Source organism: Patella vulgata, chromosome 3, assembly GCF_932274485.2.
Source record: "Patella vulgata chromosome 3, xgPatVulg1.2, whole genome shotgun sequence".
In the NCBI taxonomy this organism is placed as follows: domain Eukaryota; kingdom Metazoa; phylum Mollusca; class Gastropoda; family Patellidae; genus Patella; species Patella vulgata.
In genome coordinates, this window is record NC_065881.2 from 34748931 (window position 1) to 34765140 (window position 16210).

Sequence of the window (16210 nt, forward strand, 5' to 3'; positions counted from 1 at the left end):
TGATATAATTAAACGTTTTTTTTAAATCAGATAAAAATTGTGACCTTTAGAAGTTCCACAAGCTAAAAATTGCATTTTCTTCATACAATCAGGGGCCATCATCCAGGAAATCACAGTTTGATAGGCACAAATATATAAAGGAACCAAGATCTTTGGAATATAAACACATGTTTTAAGTTTCGTCAAAATCGGATAAAAATTGTGACCTTTAGAGGGTCCACAACCTTGATGTTATATATTTTAACACTATTTGCATAGAAGGAGTGGCCATTTTGTCAGGCAGTTTCAGTCCGATTTTTGCTAAATTTGAACTCAACCATCATTTTGATGAAACAGCAACATATTCCAACGTTTTTTTTAATTGGATAAAAATAGTGACCTCTAGAGGGATCACAAGCTAAAAATGCGATTTTTTTGTATAATGAGGGTGTAACGATGATATATTTAAAGGATTTTTAAAATCGGATAAAAGTTGTGAACTCTAGAAGTTCCACTAGCTAAAAATCGCATTTTCTTCATACAATCAGGGGCCATCATCCATGAAGTCACGGTCTGATATGCGCGAATATATAAAGGAACCAAGATCTTTGGGATATAAACACATGTAAGTTTCGTCAAAATCGGATAAAAATTATGACCTTTAGAGGGTCCACAACCTTGATATTATATATTTTAACACTATTTGCGTACAGGGAGCGGCCATTTTGTCCAGTAGTTTCGGTCCAAAATTTAAACTTGACTGTCATTATGATGTACCAGTGATAAATTCAAACGTTTTTTTTAAATGGATAAAAATTGCGACCTCTAGAGGGACCACAAGCTAAAAACACAATTGTTCGTACAATAGACTTCTACTTCTTGGAGATTTTAATTTTCACTTGCAGGATCTGTTCGATTTAATGACTTACTTAGAGCACATTCCCTTTGGTAATATTTTGGATTTAGTTATATCTAGACTGTGGAAATCTTATTCATAACGTAAGTGTTTCGAATAATCTCATTTTCCAGTTAATTTTAATCTGAGTATTCGAAAGCCTTCACTTCAAACTAAAACACTCACTTTAAGAAACTTCAAGAAACTTGATAACAGGTGTTTTCTTAATAAAACTTCAGAATGCTAATTATTTCTCAATTTCTCAACTAGAAAGAGTCAATCAAAAAGCCAGTGCTTATAATAGTATAAGTTCTTGATCAAATCCTACCACTCAAGTCCAAAACTATTAATATCCAACCAAATAATGCTTGGTTTACTGATGAGTTCCTTGAACTAAAAAAGCCCAACACAAAGGCAGATAAAACCTGGTATAAGACCCAACTTCATGTTCAATAAGGAAATTTTTAAATCTAAGAAGAATGGGAGAGAGAGAGAAATGGGGTTTAGCACCCCCTATATTACATACAGAGTTACACCCCCTAAAAATCGGTGACAAATTCAGCAATGTTTTTTATGTGCTTTTTGATAAAACCAGTGGCTGCCAGGCAGGATACGCCCACATTTTCGAGAGATGGATAGAGAACAAGCTAAAAAGGAAGTGATTTTTCCTACAATCAAGGGCCATAATTCAGAAAATTACAATTCGATATGAGCAAATATCGAAAGGAACCGAGATCTTTTAGTTATAAACTTACATTTCAAGTTTCAACAAAATCGGATAAAAATTGTGACCTCTATAGGGTCCACAACCTTGATATACCATATTTTTACGCTATTTGAGAACGAGGGGTGGCCATTTTGTCTGTCAGTTTTGGGCCGATTTTCACGAAATTCGAACTCAGCCATCCTTAGGGTGTAACGGTGATATATTAATATGTTTTTTTAAATCGGATAAAAATTATGACCTCTATAGGGTCCACAAGCTAAAAACGCGATTTTTCGTACAATCAGGGGCCATAATTCGGGAAGTTACATTCCGATATGCGCGAATATCGGAAGGAACCAAGATCTTTGGGTTACAAACTTGCATTTCAAGTTTCAACAAAATCAGATAAAACCTGGTATAAGACCCAACTTCATGTTCAATAAGGAAATTTTTAAATCTAAGAAGAATGGGAGAGAGAGAGAAATGGGGTTTAGCACCCCTATATTACATACAGAGTTACACCCCCTAAAAATCGTTGACAAATTCAGCAATGTTTTTTGGACATGTGCTTTTTGATAAAACCAGCGGCTGCCAGGCAGGATACGCCCACATTTTCGAGAGATGGATAGAGAACAAGCTAAAAAGGAAGTGATTTTTCCTACAATCAAGGGCCATAATTCAGAAAATTACAATTTGATATGAGCAAATATCGAAAGGAAACGAGATCTTTTGGTTATCAACTTACATTTCAGGTTTCAACAAAATCGGATAAAAATTGTGACCTCTATAGGGTCCACAACCTTGATATACCATATTTTTACGCTATTTGAGAAAGAGCGGCGGCCATTTTGTCTGTCCATTGTGGGCCGATTTTCATGAAATTCGAACTCAGCCATACTTAGGGTGTAACGGTGATATATTAATAGGTTTTTTTAAATCGGATAAAAATTATGACCTCTATAGGGTCCACAAGCTAAAAACGCGATTTTTCGTACAATCAGGGGCCATAAATCGGGAAGTTACATTCCGATATGCGCGAATATCGGAAGGCACCAAGATCTTTGGGTTACAAACTTAAATTTCAAGTTTCAACAAAATCAGATTAAAATTGTGACGTCTATAGGGTCCACAACCTTGATATACCATATTTTTACGCTATTTGAGAACGAAGGGCGGCCATTTGGTCTGTCAGTTTTGGGTCGATTTTCATGAAATTCGAATTCAGCTGTCCTTAGGGTGTAACGGTAATATAATAAAACGTTTTTTTAAATCTGATAAAAATTATGACCTATACAGGGTCCACAAGCTGAAAACGCGATTTTTCGTACAATAAGGAGCCATAATTCAGGAAGTTACGGTCCGATATGTGCAAATATCGAAAGGTACCAAGATCTTTGGGTTATAAACTTACATTTCAAGTTTCAACAAAATCGGATAAAAATTGTGACCTCTATAGGGTCCACAATCTTGATATACCATATTTTTACGCTATTTGAGAACGAAGGGCGTCCATTTTGTCTGTCAGTTTTGGGCCGATTTTCACGAAATTCGAACTCAGTCGTCCTTAGGGTGTAACGGTGACATAATAATACCATTTTTTAAATCGGATAAAAATTATGACCTCTATAGGGTCCACAAGCTAGAAACGCTATTTTTCGTACAATCAGGGGCCATAATTCAGGAAGTTACGTTCCGATATGCGCGAATATCGAAAGGAACCGAGAACCTTGGGTTATAAGCATACATTTCAAGTTTGAACCAAATCCGATAAAAATTGTGGCCTCTACAGTGTTCACAAGCTAAAAATGTGATTTTTCGTACAATCAGGGGCCATAATCCATGAAGTTACAGTCTGATACATGCCAATATCGAAAGGAAATGAAATGGGGTTTAACCTCCTACTGTTCTGCTCCTAACCTGGGCTAATGAAGACGGGCATACGCCATACAGTGTGCTATGAGGGAAATTTTGCCCGGGCAGCGGCGCTACGGCCTACTCTTATATCGAATTCCTACTGCCAAGGGATCTTTTGCGTGCACGCCAATGTGTACACGGGACCTCGGTTTTTCGTACCATCCGAACGACTTAACAGCTGTCCTTGTCAGGCCCTCCGTCCTTCATCACTAACAAGGAGAAACCACGCTGGAAAATCGGGATGAACTTTCTCGGCCAATGCAGGGATCGAACACCTGACCTCCAGGCTAGCGAGCCAGCGCCTTACCCACTTAGCCACGTGATCCCCCAATATCGAAAGAAACCAAGATCTTAGGGTGATAAACCTATATTTCAAATCGGATAAAAATTGTGACCTGTACACAAACATTGTGGACGGATGTCCGGACGGACAGGGGCGACGACAATATACGTCCACATGAAAATGTGGGCGTATAATATAATTAATTCATGGATTTTCTTCACAAAAATGGATAAATAATATTGAATACATCACAGTGGTTGACAGTAGTATCAATGTTGGTACAAAATGACACGTTTACAGAAGATATATCATAGATTTGTGTCAAATAATTTTCGTCCCAAGCAAGTTTTAGCGACGGCCAAATTTACTGATGCAAGTATTGATGTTTGCTCCCAATGCATCCAAGCATAACACTTGATGTCAGCACTAACAAACACTCAGATTTTATTAAGCGGTCACTCCCGTTAGGCGGCCAGTCATGAAAATTCCCTTGAGTGGCTGCTTAATACAGATTCTACTGTAAGTGATCATGATTTATTGGAAAAGTTACAAAGCGCCTACAGAAAATACCATAGTACTGAAACTGCTCTCATACGTGTACACAACAACATCCACGTATCTGTAGATAAGAGTGAATGTGTTCTACTTGTACTGCTAGACTTATCGGCAGTTTTCGAAACTGTTGACCATCTAAATCGACTACAGAATGTGTTTGGAATCAAAGAAAATGCTCTTGAACTTATTACTTCGTATCTAACAAACCGACATCAAACAGTTATAGTTGGTGATCACGCTTCACCCAAAAACATTCTCACTTGTGGCGCTCCGCAACGATCAGTTCTGGGACCAATACTTTTTAGTCTTTATACATCACCCCTGGGAGACACAGTACGTAAGCATGGGCTGTGTTTCCAATTATACGCTGACGATACTCAGATTTAACTATCAATCCAACCCTCTGTTCACAATCATTTCATATTTTCTAAGTCAAAACTTAAACAGTGCATATAGATGACATTAAAACTTGGATGACTTCAAACTTTCTCAAGTTAAACGATGACAAAAATGAATATCTATCCAAAGTGGTTCTAAAAATGTGCTTAGTAAAGTTGACTCTGATCCTTCAAGTGTGTAAAACTGTTAAATCTCCATCACAAACTGCAAGAAACATAGGAGCCATCATTGACTCATATTTTACAATGGAAAATCATGTTAATAATATTTGTAAGAATGGCTATTATAATCTGCACAATATCAGCAGAAAACGTAAATATTTATCTAATGATGCTACTAGAACTTTAATTCAATCTCTTGTTATTTCTCGTCTTGATTGCTTGAACTCCCTGTTAACTGGTCTACTAGTTAAGCTACTTTCAAAACTACAAAGATAGGTTGCTAGGTAAGGAAACATACGTCCACAGCAGATAAATCGTCCAGACAGTCAACAAGAGTTGTCACATATTTTTACTTTTTTCGGTAATGAAACATTTATAATACATTAAAATCTGATTAAAAGTAATTATCAGAAAACCATTAGAATTTGTTTGGTTTTTATATTTTGCCCCATGCTAACGTTTAGTATAGGAAACTTTTAAAGGACAATATTGGTGTCAGACATTATCACATATGTGATAGAACTAATTAAACACGTTCCAAATATAATTTTAACACAGAGATCATTGCTACGATAGCTGAGTAATACAATATTGGTGTCAGACATTATCACATATGTGATAGAACTAATTAAACACGTTCCAAATATAATTTTAACACAGAGATCATTGCTACGATAGCTGAGTAATACAGGTTTCCTGAATCGGAAGTGACGAACGCCAAAGGAAAACACAAGTCATACTCCTATATAACTGACTGATGTGACGAGTGATAACAGATACATGGCCGAATTTCTGCTCACTAATAATTCCCTCCAAGACCAAAAGTTTTGTTGTGTGAGACTGTGAGAGGATATCTGACAATTCATAAAAAGAATTGACTGCCACTAGATAAGAGAACACGAAAGAAAAACAGAAAAAGTCTGTGCATTACCATGTTTTTATAAGGTATAGAATGAATATAAACAAGGGAATGTACGGACTATTTCTATTTTTCTCGTGTTCTCTTATCTAATGACATTCAATTACTTTATTGAATTGTCAGGTATCCTCTTACAGTCCCATATAACAACTTTTGGTCTTCGAAGGAAATATTAGTCAATCGGATATTAACTTTAGCCTCTAGAGCATTTACAAGATTTTTTGAAGGGATCAAGGGCCATAACTCTGGCAGTAATTATCGAAAATCGCTGAAAATGAATAAACTTCTTCGTCTCATGACCTTAAACACTGTGTATAAATTTAAACTCAATCGGATATTAACTTGAGCCTCTAGAGCATCCACAAGATTTTTCAAAGTGATCAAGGGCCATAACTCTGGCAGTAATTATTGGAAATCGCTGAAAATCAATAGGCTTCTTCGTCTCATGACCTTAAACACTGTGTATAAATTCAAAGTCAATGGGATATTAACTTTGGCCTCTAGAGCATCAACAAGATTTTTTGAAGTGATCAAGGGCCATAACTCTGGCAGTAATTATCAAAAATTGCTGAAAATGAAGACTTCTTCGTCTCATAACCTTAAACACTGTGTATAAATTTAAAGTCAATGGGATATTAACTTTAGCCTCTAGAGCGTCGACAAGATTTTTCAAAGTAATCAAGGGCCATTACTCTGGCAGTAATTATCGGAAATCACTGAAAATCAATAGGCTTCTTCGTCTCATGACCTTAAACACTGCGTATAAATTTAAAGTCAATCGGATATTAACTGTGACCTCTAGACCTCTAGATTTTTTGAAGTGATCAAGGGCCATAACTCTGGAAGTAATTATCGGAAATCGCTGAAAATCATTAGACTTCTTCGTCACATGACCTTAAACACTGTGTATAAATTTAAAGTCAATCGGATTTGGGTAATCTCAAACATTTAATTAGGGTTTCACACTGCGTAGTCTGTGTGAAACAGAACTGTTTTTGTTACAATTATTGAAATTACTAAAATTATTATTATTATTATTATTAAGCTTATTGTTTTTGTTAAGATTATTGAGATTACTAAAATTATTATTATTAGGCTTTCAGACTTTCGTCTGAAGTTATTGTTTTTACTAAAATTATTAGGCTTTCACAGACGACTATTGTTTTTACTAAAATTATCATTATTATTATTTTTTTCCGCGGGAGCCTATTTCTCCATGATCGAAAACAGATATCGATCTGGAACCAAATTTTCTATTTGTGATAGAACTAATTAAACACGTTCCAAATATAATTTTAACACAGAGATCATTGCTACGATAGCTGAGTAATACAATATTGGTGTCAGACATTATCACATATGTGATAGAACTAATTAAACACGTTCCAAATATAATTTTAACACAGAGATCATTGCTACGATAGCTGAGTAATACAGGTTTCCTGAATCGGAAGTGACGAACGCCAAAGGAAAACACAAGTCATACTCCTATATAACTGACTGATGTGACGAGTGATAACAGATACATGGCCGAATTTCTGCTCACTAATAATTCCCTCCAAGACCAAAAGTTTTGTTGTGTGAGACTGTGAGAGGATATCTGACAATTCATAAAAAGAATTGACTGCCACTAGATAAGAGAACACGAAAGAAAAACAGAAAAAGTCTGTGCATTACCATGTTTTTATAAGGTATAGAATGAATATAAACAAGGGAATGTACGGACTATTTCTATTTTTCTCGTGTTCTCTTATCTAATGACATTCAATTACTTTATTGAATTGTCAGGTATCCTCTTACAGTCCCATATAACAACTTTTGGTCTTCGAAGGAAATATTAGTCAATCGGATATTAACTTTAGCCTCTAGAGCATTTACAAGATTTTTTGAAGGGATCAAGGGCCATAACTCTGGCAGTAATTATCGAAAATCGCTGAAAATGAATAAACTTCTTCGTCTCATGACCTTAAACACTGTGTATAAATTTAAACTCAATCGGATATTAACTTGAGCCTCTAGAGCATCCACAAGATTTTTCAAAGTGATCAAGGGCCATAACTCTGGCAGTAATTATTGGAAATCGCTGAAAATCAATAGGCTTCTTCGTCTCATGACCTTAAACACTGTGTATAAATTCAAAGTCAATGGGATATTAACTTTGGCCTCTAGAGCATCAACAAGATTTTTTGAAGTGATCAAGGGCCATAACTCTGGCAGTAATTATCAAAAATTGCTGAAAATGAAGACTTCTTCGTCTCATAACCTTAAACACTGTGTATAAATTTAAAGTCAATGGGATATTAACTTTAGCCTCTAGAGCGTCGACAAGATTTTTCAAAGTAATCAAGGGCCATTACTCTGGCAGTAATTATCGGAAATCACTGAAAATCAATAGGCTTCTTCGTCTCATGACCTTAAACACTGCGTATAAATTTAAAGTCAATCGGATATTAACTTTGACCTCTAGACCTCTAGATTTTTTGAAGTGATCAAGGGCCATAACTCTGGAAGTAATTATCGGAAATCGCTGAAAATCATTAGACTTCTTCGTCACATGACCTTAAACACTGTGTATAAATTTAAAGTCAATCGGATTTGGGTAATCTCAAACATTTAATTAGGGTTTCACACTGCGTAGTCTGTGTGAAACAGAACTGTTTTTGTTACAATTATTGAAATTACTAAAATTATTATTATTATTATTATTAAGCTTATTGTTTTTGTTAAGATTATTGAGATTACTAAAATTATTATTATTAGGCTTTCAGACTTTCGTCTGAAGTTATTGTTTTTACTAAAATTATTAGGCTTTCACAGACGACTATTGTTTTTACTAAAATTATCATTATTATTATTTTTTTCCGCGGGAGCCTATTTCTCCATGATCGAAAACAGATATCGATCTGGAACCAAATTTTCTATTGGGAAACCATGTGGTGGCTACTTGATAAAACAATTTTGAAACTTCTGCGCCGACCGGAAGTGGCCGAATTTGGTATGGTGTCAAAAAGTTAACCAGCGGCTGCCAGGCAGGATACGCCCACATTTTCGAGAGATGGATAGAAAACAAGCTAAAACGAAAGTGATTTTTCCTACAATCAAGGGCCATAATTCAGGAAATTACAATTCGATATGCGCAAATATCAAAAGGAAACGAGATCTTTGGGTTATAAACTTACATTTCAAGTTTCAACAAAATCTGATAAAAATTGTGACCTCTATAGGGTCCACAACCTTGATATACCATATTTTTACGCAATTTGAGAACGAGTGGCGGCCATTTTGTCTGTCCATTGTGGGCCGATTTTCACGAAATTCGAACTTGGCCGTCCTTAGGGTGTAACAGTGATATAATTATACGTTTTTTTAAATCGGATAAAAATTATGACCTCTATAGGTTCCACAAGCTAAAAACGCGATTTTTCGAACTATCAGGGGCCATAATTCAGGAAGTTGCGGTCCGATATGCCCGAATATCAAAAGGAACCAAGATCTTTCGGTTATAAACTTATATTTCAAGTTTCAACAAAATCGGATAGAAATTGTGACCTCTATAGGGTCACAACCTTGATATACCATATTTTTACGCTATTTGAGAACGAAGGGCGGCCATTTTGTCTGTCAGTTTTGGGCCGATTTTCATGAAATTCGAACTCAGTCATCCTTAGGGTGTAACGGTGATGTAATAATACGTTTTTTTTAATCGGATAAAAATTATGACCTCTATAGGGTCCACAAGCTAAAAACGCAATTTTTCGTACAATCAGGGGCCATAATTCAGGAAGTTAAGCTCCGATATGCGCGAATATCGAAAGGAACCGAGATCTTTGGGTTATAAGCATACCTTTCAAGTTTAAACCAAATCGGATAAAAATTGTGACCTCTACAGTGTTCACAAGCTAAAAACGTGATTTTTCTTACAATCAGGGGCCATAATCCATGAAGTTACGCTCCGATACATGCCAATATCGAAAGGAACCGAGATCATTGTAATCGGATAAAAATTGTGACCTGTAGACTGTTCACAAAAAATTGTGGACGGACAGACGGACAGGGGCGACGACAATATACGTCCACATGAAAATGTGGGCCTATAAAAAACAGCCGTTGTTTTGTCAATTCTTTACCTATTTTCAAACAAATGACATTTTCAGAAACCCTGAGTCTTTTCTCGGACAATAGCAGTTGAAAATTTCGAAATTTCGAAACTTCGTCGCTGACTTCTACCGTTCAAAAAATGAAAAATGTTGTTTAAGAGACAATTTTTGTTATTTTTCAAAATTTACAAATTTGACCTACATTTTTGGATACCTGAAGACCATCCGATTCCAGAAATATAAGTTTCATTCCGAGTTATCGCCCTTTATTTTTCGATTTTTTTCGAATTTTCTGCCCATTTCCCAACCCTTATATTCTTTGGAAAGGATAAATCGATAGTTCTGAAAGTCCTGGAACATAAAGCTATTTAGTCAGACCACTGCATAAAGCAATTTCAAAAATGATCCGGAAACCGGAAGTAGTCGAAATAATTATAGATATTTTGAAAAAAAAGAAGCAAAAAATGGGTGTTTTGGAGGAAAAACTCAATTTCTCCGTCCATTATCAATGGATTAAACGAATTAAGCTTTCGTTGAGTGGCCCGAGGAATAGACTGTCGAATGATACCCAATTTATACGGATACTATGACCAAGCAGCAAAATATGACAAGCTGAAAATCAAGTATTTTCTGATTTGGAGTGTTTTTGGACGCCTTTATCTCAAAAACTTAACCTACAATTTAATTTTTACTTTTTCTATCAAGAGTCCTTTCAGTAGTCTTGTGCATGAAACCATCTAATAAGACTTTGAAATGTCTGGAATAGGATAAAAATGGGACTGAAAATCGAAAAAAGTCGAAAATTCGTGAAATTTTGGAAAATGCTATAATATTTTATTATTTAATCAGATTTTTACGAAAAGGTTACACATTCAGATAGCTGACCTAATTACGATTCTAACGATGTATAATATGTATTGAGTTATTGAAATTTAATTTTCGATATTTTGACATTTTTGAATTTTTGAACATAGGATTTCTCAGGGCCATTTTATCTAATCAGATAATGTAATATATCATTACAGAGCCCTGTGGCTATCTAATTGCTCAAATTGGTTATTAAAACTATCCCGACAATAATCTCCATACCGGACGTATTCAAAAAATGAAGAAAAAGGTTAAAAAAAATTAGCGCTCTTGCGAAAAACTTGATTTCTCCATCAGATCTTAGCGGACCAAAAGAACTAAAGTGTCGCTGGATAGCACCATTAATGGACTATCATATGACATCTGAATGATACGATTTGACCTACATTTTTGGGTACCTCAAGGCAATCCGATTCCAGTAATATAACTTTTATTCAGAGTTATCACCCTTTATTTTTCGATTTTTTTCGAATTTTCTGCCCATTTTGTGAGCCCGAGTTTCGTTTTACGGCCGAATCGACGTTTCTGAAACTTCTGGAACATGAAGTTATAGTCCAAGTCCAACTGATAAAGCTATTTCGACAAGGATCCTTAAACCGAAAGTGGTCGAAAAATTGTCCGATATTTTGAAGAAAACGCAAAAAATGTGTGCTTTTGGGAAAAACGTGATTTCTCCACCCGATATCAACGGATTAAAGAAATTAAGGTATTGTTGGGTGGCCCGGGGATTCGACTGTCATATGATACCCATTTCACACGGATCCTATGAGAGGGCAGCAAAATATGACATGCTGAAAATCAGGTATTTTCTGATTTGGATCGTTTTTGGACGCCTGTATCTCGAAAACTGCTCAAAGGATTTTTTTTTAACTTTCCCTATCGAGAGTCCCTCTGGTAGTCTTGTGCATGAATCCATCCAATAAGACATTGAAATTTCTGGAATAGGTAAAATAACGTACTGAAAATCGAAAAAAGTTAAAAAATCGTGAAATTTTGGAAAATGCTCTATTACTTTATTATTTAAACAAATTTTTACAAAAAAGTTACATATTCTGATAGCTGACGTAATTACAATTCTAACGATGTATAATACGTATTGAAATATTTAAATTTAATTTTCGATATATTGACATTTTTGCATTCTTGGCAATATTGAACATATGATTTCCCAGGGGCATTTTATCTGATCAGACAATTTAATATATCATTACATAGCCCTGTGGATATTTGATAAGCCAATCCGGTTATTAAAACTATCCCGACAATAATCTCCATATCGGAAGTATGCAAAAAATGAAGAAAAAGGTTTAAAAAAATAGCGCTCTTGCAAAAAACTTGTTTTCTCCATCAGATGTTAGCAGGCCAAAAGAACTAAAGTATCGCTGGATAGCCCCATTAATGGACTATCATATGAAATCTGAATGATACGATTTAGATGGCTAGAAAATAATTTATGGTACGCCGAAAATCTAGTATTTTCCGTTTTGGAGCATTTTGAGACGCCATTTTCTCGAAAACGAAAACTACGATTTTTCTTAAAACTTTTTTTACTCAGAGTCCTATCGGTGGACTATGGCGTGAGTCCAAAAATAAAAGCATTGAAATAATATAAGTGATCCAAAAAGAGCCTCAATCTTGGAAAAAAGTTGAAAAATCCTTAAATTACTGAAAGTGCTCTTCTATTTTTCTTTCTTTGGAAAACAGCTGAATGGATTTTTCTGAAAATTCTTGTACAGAAGGTTAGGTAACCAAGCAACTTGTTAAAACTATACCGACAATGATCCAAAATCCGGAAGTAGTCGAAAAAATATCCGATATTTTGAGAAAAAAAAAACATAAAAAAGGAAAAAAAATGGTGATCTTGCGAAAAAAGTTATTACTACGTAATATTTCACCGAATCAAAATAACTAAAGAGTCATTGGAGAGCCTGAACAATGGACGATCCTATGACATCTAAATGGTAAAATTTCGCGGGTTAGGCAATATATAATGAAACGCTGAAAATCTATTATTTTCCTTTTTGGAGGCTATTCAGACGCTTTTATCTCGAAAACTTCTCTTATTTCCTTTCTTAAACTTCTGTTACTTAGAGTCCTAACGGTGGTCTATGGTGTGAATCCAAATTTACAAGCCAACAGTGAGGCTGATGTCCCCCGCCAAAATACTAAAATAAATAGATGACACATATTGCTTAATTGCACATTTATTTTTTTCAAAAGTATAGAGCAAGCAAACTGATTATCTATACTTAGTCTAAGCATAAAATGTTCACAATCAAATCCAGTAAAGGTTTTGAAGTATCTGGTTTGGTAGGGAAACTATACACTAAGTTGCTTATCTACGCTTACCCCTAGCAGAAAATGCTCATCTTCAAACTCCATCAAGGCATTCACCTAAAGAATGCCTACACCAAGTTAGAACATTCTACCTCAATTAGAAGGCAAGTTATTGTGTTCCAAAGTTTCAACCAATCAAATTGCTTATCGTTCTGCTTACCCTGAGCAGAAAATGCTCATTATCACATTAGTCAAGGTATTGATGTAATGAAACTATACATTATCTGATGTACGTAATGTTCGGCCAGGTGTATAAAGTTCTAAAAGATCTGAGAGGTAAACAGGAGCTAAATTATTTAAACATTTAAAAGTAAGTAATAAAATCTTAAAATCAATAAGATATTTAACAGGTAACCAGTGTAAATAAAGTTATCGTGTCCCAAAGCATCAACCAATCAAATGACTTATGTCGGCTTAGCCTGCGCAGAAAAGGTTCATCTAATTAGAACTAAAGTTATCGTGCCCCAAAGCATCAACCAATCAAATAGCTTATCTCGGCCTATGCAGAAAATGCTCATTATCGAGGTATTCATGTAATGAAACTATAAACCAAGTTTGATCACTCTCACTTAATTAGAACTAAAGTTATCGTGTCCCAAAGCATCAACCAATCAAATGACTTATGTCGGCTTAGCCTGCGCAGAAAAGGTTCATCTTCGAACTCCATCTAGGCATTGACCTAATAAAGGCCTACACCAAGTTTGAACCTTCTACCTCAATTGGGAGGAGAGTTATTGTGTCCCAAAAAGTGTGACGGACAGACAGACAAACAGACAGACGGACGAACACATTTTAATAGTCCCCTGCTTTCTTCGAAAGGCGGGGGACAATAAGCATACACACCAATTTTGAACATTTTAACTCAATTCGAAGGAGTGTGACGGACAGACAGACAAACAGACGACGGACGAACCCATTTTAATAGTCCCCTGCTTTCTTCGAAAGGCGGGGGACAATAAGCATACACACCAATTTTGAACATTTTAACTCAATTCGAAGGAGAGTTATTGTGTTCCAAAGTCTCAGCAAATCAAATTGCTTATCGCTATGCTTAATCTGAGCAGAAAATGCTCATTATCGATCTTAGTCAAGGTATTACTGTAATGAAACTATACACCAAGTTTCATCACTCTCACTTAATTAGAACTAAAGTTATAGTGTCTCAAAGCATCAACCAATCAAATTGTTTATCTACTTAATTAGAACTAAAGTTATAGTGTCCCAAAGCATCAACCAATCAAATTGTTTATCTCTGCTTACCCTAAGCGGAACGGACAGACAAACAGACAGACGGACGAACCCATTTTAATAGTTCCCTGCTTTCTTCGAAAGGCGGGGGACAATAAGCATGAACATTTACTCAATTCGAAGATCAACCAATCAAATTGTTTATCTCTGCTTACCATAAGCGGAACGGACAGACAGACAAACAGACAGACGGACGAACCCATTTTAATAGTTCCCTGCTTTCTTCGAAAGGCGGGGGACAATCAAAGTAGGAGAGTTATTGTTTTCCAAAGTCTCGACCAATCAAATTGCGTATCGCTCTGCTTACCCTGAGCAGAAAATGCTCATTATCAAACTTAGTCAAGGTATTACTGTAATGAAACTATACACCAATCATCAATCATCAATCTCACTTAATTAGAGTTAATTAAAGTTATCGTGTCCCAAAGCATCAACCAATCAAATTGCTTATCTCTGCTTACCCTAAGCGGAAAATGCTCATCTTCGAACTCCATCAAGGCATTGACCTAATCAACACATACACCAAGTTTGAACATTCTAGCTCAATTAGGAAGAGAGTTATCGTGCCCCAAAGTATCAACCAATCAAATTGCTTATCTCTGCTTACCCTAAGCGGAAAATGCTCATCTTCGAACTCCATCAAGGCATTGACCTAATAAACACATACACCAAGTTTGAACATTCTAGCTCAATTAAAAGTTATCGTGTCCCAAAGCATCAACCAATCAAATTGCTTATCTCTGCTTACCCTAAGCGGAAAATGCTCATCTTCGAACTCCATCAAGGCATTGACCTAATCAACACATACACCAAGTTTGAACATTCTAGCCCACTCAGGAAGAGAGTTATCGTGTCCCAAAGCATCAACCAATCAAATTGCTTATCTCTGCTTACCCTAAGCGGAAAATGCTCATCTTCGAACTCCATCAAGGCATTGACCTAATAAACACATACACCAAGTTTGAACATTCTAGCTCAATTAGGAAGAGAGTTATTGTGTCCCAAAAAGTGTGACGGACAGACAGACGGACAGACAGACGGACAGACAGACAGACGGACGAACCCATTTTAATAGTCCCCTGCTTTCTTCGAAAGGCGGGGGACAAAAAGCCTCAATATTGTATAAATGGTCCAAAAAGGCCACAATCTTTGAAAAAGGCCGAAAAATCGTTACATCTGTAAATCTGCTTCTATTAGTTCTAATGGTATAAGGGAGGTAAAACTGTCCAATAGATCTTTCTAAATCTTCTGGTACAGGAAGTTAAGTTCCCATACCACTTGTTAAATCTATCCCGATAATGATCCGTAAATAGGAAGTAGTCAAAAAAATATTCAATATTTTTTTTTTTTTAAAAAAAGAAAGTAAAAAAATCGGTACTCTTGCAACAATCGAGATTTCACCGTCGGGTGTGACTGAATCAAAACATCTACAGTATCGTTTGATAGCTCGATAAATGGGCTATTGTATGACACACTTCCTGTCTGATTCCTGAAAGCCGGTTCAGTGCTGCTTGCAGGTCTAGTTATTATTATTATTTACCGCGGGAGCCTATTTCTCCATGATCGGAAACAGATATCGATCTGGAACCAAATTTTCTATCGGGAAACCATGTGGTGGTTACTTGATAAAGTATTTTTGAAACTTCTGCGCAGACCGGAAGTGGCCGAATTTTGAACGGTAGCAATAAATCAAAAATCGGCCGTGGTTTCGCCAATTCTTTACCTATTTTAAAACAATTCACATTTTTGGAAACCCTGAATCTTTTCCGAGACAATGGCTATCTCACATTTTTCAATTTTGAACATTCATCTATGGCTTTTGTCGTTCGAAATTTGAAAATAAGTTGTTA

The 16210-nt window shown here is 35.8% G+C and overlaps 1 long non-coding RNA gene across 1 annotated transcript in view; it reads right to left on the reverse strand.

The window, feature by feature from the left end:
* LOC126816730 (uncharacterized) overlaps positions 1 to 16210 on the reverse strand; it is a 63172-nt gene that overhangs the window by 16725 nt on the left and 30237 nt on the right. The window lies entirely within an intron of this gene.